This window comes from Nycticebus coucang, chromosome 21 (genome assembly GCF_027406575.1).
Source record: "Nycticebus coucang isolate mNycCou1 chromosome 21, mNycCou1.pri, whole genome shotgun sequence".
Taxonomy (NCBI): Eukaryota; Metazoa; Chordata; class Mammalia; order Primates; family Lorisidae; genus Nycticebus; species Nycticebus coucang.
The window spans coordinates 17,759,917-17,765,427 of record NC_069800.1 but is presented as its reverse complement, the minus strand read 5'-3'; positions in this window follow the sequence as shown (position 1 = coordinate 17,765,427).

The window sequence follows — 5,511 nt, the reverse complement described above, 5'->3', positions numbered from 1 at the left end:
GATCCCACAGCATTCTACCCAGGGAGACAGCTTGAGGCTCTGTCTCACATAAATAAATAAATAAATAAATTCCACAGCTCCCCAGCACAGACCCAGAGGGGCTGTGGAATTAAAGATCTTTAATGCCAGAGGAAGCTTGAAAATTAGCCAAGGCAAGTTCCACAGAACACTGGTTCAAAGGCTGTTCACTGATTTAACTTAAAAGGTTGTGTGGTCAAAGAAGGTCAGGTCAGGTCAGCAGTTCCTTTGCTGTGCAAGACTTGTCAGAGCTTTAAATAAGCTGTAGTGCACCGTAAATCCCCAAGAATGCAGTGAAGATTGGAGGTTATTGTTTAGAAAATTGGTAACCTAACTCTGCTTCCCCCATTTTATAGATGAAGCAACTGAGACCAAGAAAGGGAAAGTGATTTGGCCAAGGTCATGCAAATAATTAGCAGTGGCATTATCCCCAGCTGCTATGCTGGTGACATGCCTCTTACCTGCCCCCACCAGATGATGTGTTCCTTCTGTCTGGTCTGGAGGTTATTTGTTTTCCTTTCTTGCACATATCCCTGCCTAACAGTTCATGGCTTTCATGGCACCTGGGTTGCCTGACCCCTGCCTGGAACAGGCCCCTTGCTGACTCAGACCCAAGTCTGAAAAGTATTGAAAAGTGCAGAAAGCTTCATGGGCCTGGGCTTAGAAAAACACAGCCACCCAACCAGAATGATGACGGCATCAGTGAGACTGAAGAGACTTGAAGCTTGGCCTAACTCCCCAGAGTTAGCACCAGTCAGACACGGAGAGCGCCAGGCAGGACAGGAGGAAGGGAAAGTGAAATTCCAGGACCCAGGCACACACTTTAAATCCAGGGAAAGATCGTGCATCAGGGCTGTGGTGTGCTGACATGAGGGTAATCATTATAATCTTATTTTTGAGACAAAACCCTCCTTAGTCTGGGCAGCACATATAAGCTCATTCTCAGCCACTCAATGACCCAGCATGGGCATCGTCAGGACCCACATACATCAAGAGGAGCAAAGCAGTCATGGGTTAGTTAGCTGAACTCACAGGTATTAGCTAAGCACGAAAAATTCAAGTGCTGGCTTGAATACATTGTGCCAGACTCTGTAGTTGGATATGCTGTTAAACAGTAAGCTTGTATTTCCTCACCTGGAAAATGGGGCTAAAATGAGTTCCTGCTTCATGGCTTTGTCATTAAATAAGATAATGGATTAAATAAGATAATAGCTTGGTGGCTAGCCCATCCATAGTAAGCTGGCAGAGATGGAGTGGTAGGATCAGGTTCTGGTGTCTGGCAAGTAAGGGGCAAAGCCGAGATCAAATACAGGTCCAGCCATGACCTGGCTTGTTTCTCCTGCCTCTGCACTGCCACTCAGACAGAAATAGCATTTAAGGAGGTAATAGTGGCTCAGAGCACAGAACAGTAGGGACGGCTTTTTCAAGTCTTTTCTATGAAGAAGGTGGGGTGACATATGTGTGTCTTTGGCCATATCCAGGTGACTCTCCCCAAAGTCTATGCCGATAAATAGAAACTGTGAGCAGGGTGTGTGTGTGTAGCTGACATCAAAATGCTATAGGCCAACTGGAGGGAAGAAACTGGGCCCCAACCCTGGCATTTTCAGACAGTTTGTACATGCTGGAAACTAAGCCTTTACCAGGGGATGCTTTTGAGATGGAAATCCAAGTAAGGATTTAAGTACAGATACTGGGAGTAACATCTGGCCCCTGAGTGGGAACACAGAAGTACAGTAAAAACTAGACTGGCAGTACCTGTTTGTAGGTCTTTGTGGGAAAGGCCAGAATGTGTCCAAGGGAAACCATGTCCAAGATGATTTTCCTAAGAGTTGAAACTTGACTACAGAGGCTTCTAACCTAAGGTCCTTGGTCCACAAAATATGTTGTTAAATTGTATTTATATGTGCAAGCAGGCATTTTTCTGGAAGGAAGGTCTATAGTAGAGAGGCAAACAGGTAGCATGACTTTGTTTTGTTGGGTCTGCATAGTGTTATAAATGTTTGAATTATTGCCCAACATTGAAAATTTTGGAGGATATGGGAGGAAGGAGGGTATTTGGGGGGACCTCCCTAATGTGCATGATGCAATGGTACATTTCAAAACTATTAAGAAATGAGTATAGTTGTGATGGATGTGTTACTTAGTTCAATATAAGCATTTCACATTGTATATCGAAGCAGTATCCTAAACCCCATAAATGCATCAGTGTACAAAGTTATGATTTAACAAAAAATAATAATAAAAAAAAATTTGGGAACTTGTATATAAAAATCTAAATGTAGGGCCTCTCTTGAATAAATGCACAGCATCTAGTTATCTGGGTCCCACGTTCCAAAGGGGGACTACCTTCATTAGATGTGATGTAGGACCCAAATAACTCACAGTCCATACCACTTTTGTGACCTCCCAATGTTTGTCAAATGTCGGTCATAGTTTATCATTGCCCTTGCACTGTTTTTCCTCACTGATTTTTCTTTCACTTAAAATGGAAAAAAAAAGGGGGGGGGATTTGTATTTGTAACCTCTGATGTAAATTTTCAATAGATACTCAAAAGGTCCCTGATTTTAATAAGGTCATTGAAATTTTGAGCTCTTTCAGGTTAAACTCTTACCTCATAATCTGTGGTTCAGGGTGATCCCCAGTAGGAGCAAAGCACCACCCTGCCCAGGCCAAGAAATGCATATTCTTTTCTTCCTAAGGGAATCCGTTTATGATCTTTATCCAAGAATGCATTTACAAATAAATAAGCTTATCTTTTGATGGCTACAAAATACCAAAAGGTGTCCAGAAATTACTGAAACTCCTTCCTATACCTTCTGCAAGATACTGCTCAGATGCTAATGCAATCAAAGAAAGCAATGACAATCTTTGGGAAATCCTTTCTTTATGACATTGAGAATTTGGCTTTGAATGAAGACAAATCAGAAATACAGAACTTTCTTCCTGAACCCCCTTTCTGAAGTCAAAGCCTGCAAGAGTAGTGATTTTTTTTTTTTTAAGGATCTTTGCTTTGGGGATGATCAGGCAAGTTGCTTAGTGCTAATTTCTGACTTGAGCCTGAGACACACGCATACCCTTACCCTCACAGCCAGAGACATGAAGTACTGGGTCCTTAGAAGGCACTGGAACCACTGTGCTAGGCCCAGTAGGCAAGGGCAGGGTGCACAAAACATGAGGACAGAGGAATAAAGGAAGCTGAAATCTTGGGTGAGGCATTCTCTCCCACAAAGAACAAGAGGAAAACACAGGTATATATGAGCCCCAGTGAATGCAATGCTTAAAACACCACACACTTGCACAGCTCTACCTATACCACAAGATGTCCCCAGGCTGGCTGACAGCCAACTGCTACAGCCCCTATTTGCATTTGTACCCAAGAAGAGGAATTCAGTCTGGAGCTAAAAAAAGAGGAAATAATTACCCAGAAATCCAATGGAAGCCCTGCTTAACACCTCAGTGGTTGAGAATGCAATTATCAGCCTGAGGCACACGTTGGGTTGAGGCCTGGCAATATCTTGGGTCAGTTAATGTATCTGATCTGTGAAATGGGGATAATAATAAAACCTACGTCATCATGTGGATGGGTGGACTTAGATAATCTGTGTGAAGAGTTTAGTGCAGTGCCTTGGTAAGCCTGAATAAAGAAGAACTTGCTCTTGGGTTGGGTTTCAGAGTCTCTGATGCTGAGAATCTAATTTAAATGCAACTTGTGGATTTGGAAAGGGATCCAGGTCATGGAAAGCAGTGAGGAAGTGAAATGAGGAAGGGAAGGCCGCCCTGAGCAGATTACTGCCATGAACAATGGCGGCTCCATCCCACTGGGGATGTCTGGGGGGTGACAGGGGACCCAGCCCAGAGTTGCTCCACCTGAGGGATGTGGGGCTGGATACTTCTCCATCTACTCATGTCATCCTGGCTGGAGGCTGCTCCCAGGGGTCTCCTTCTAAGCGCTCCAGCCCTGCCCACTCGCAGGGCAGAGAGCCACAGATACTTGCTGTGGGAAACATGAGCCCTGGGGAGGACATGGACAGGGCAGTGACAGCAGCTACTGAAATTGTCCTTGTGGCCCTGATTCCTAACCCGGAGAAGAAGAGCTGGGCTTTGGAGCCACCCAGACCTCAGCTTACAACCTGTCACTGCTTTTTACTGGATAGGCAACCCTCTTTGCCTCAGTCTCCACATCTCTAAAAATAGGAATAATTCTCTGCTGTTGCAAAATTAATTCTAAGGATTATGTGTGACAATGGCCATACAGAGGCAGCCGTGTAGTTGGTTCTCAACCAGCATGAACTCCCTTACTCGGCCAGTGAGATGTGGCTTCATTTTCCTGGAGATCCGAACTCCGCATCTAGTCTCTGTGTGAGCCCAGGCTGGCGCCAGACCTCCCTTTCATGAGAGCAGGGACAAGCTGACGTTCAAACTAGTGTTTGCCTTTGAGACGACTTCTGAGTGGCATGTTGTCCTGCTGCAGTGATCTCCTAGGCTGTGTGTTGTCACTCAAATTCTCCTATTGCTTTGAGTCACATCCGCCTGGGGCCTTCATCAGATCCAGAGAGGGAGGAATAGGAGGCCAGCCTCACAGAGCAGAAGTTCTGACCCCTGCAGCTTAGTGGTGGCCCAGGGGTGGGAGCCTGGGAGGATCTGAGGGCTTCTGCCAGTCAGGCTGTGCAGGAAAGGGTTACATATGAAATCAGAATGCCCAGTGAGAGGTGCATGTCCAATCAACAACAAATAACCTTTTTTAGTATGTCTTGTGAAATACTTGGGTCAGACTTATACTAAAAAGTTATTTAGTGTTGATCTGAAATTCATATTTAACTAGGCATCTTGTATTTTTGTTTCCTGAATCTGGCAACTCTAGTCGTGGGGGATCTGAGAACAAGCCTCTTGTGAGGTCTGTGTTAGAGATCAGCATGCAATCCCTGCCTGTCCTCCCTGTGGCCAAGGGGCAGAGTGGCCACTGCCCAGGGGGTCTCTCCTGAGGCCTAATTCAGGGCCTGTGAAGTCCCGGGAGTCACATTTCCTGTAGATGTAAACCACTAAACTACGAGTGGAGTCAATCACAGACTCACTCGCACTACATTTACATGTGCGAAGGAAATACACTTCTTTACTCTTGAGTGCCTCCATCCAGGAGGGTACAGGGACACACAAACTAGCCTTGGTTTGGGGTTCCCTGGAAGCAGAGCCTGAGACCAGGATTTGGGTGTACGTGGCTTCACCAGGCAAGAGGACAGGCCGAGTGGAATCAGCTTCTGCCTGACCCAGTGTGGACTCTGGAGGGGCCTGGGAGTTGGCCCTACCTTGAGACAAAGATATAAGCTTGCTGTTAGTTCACATCTGTAGGCCATTAGCCGCCCTCAGGCAGGGGGGTTGGCCTGGAAACTGCCCAGGTGTTCCAGGCGTGGCAGCTCCCACAGCACAAGGATACTCCTGGGAAAACCACCCTGTTGCTAGCAGCTGGGTAACTGGCTGACCCAGGGGGCCCAGGC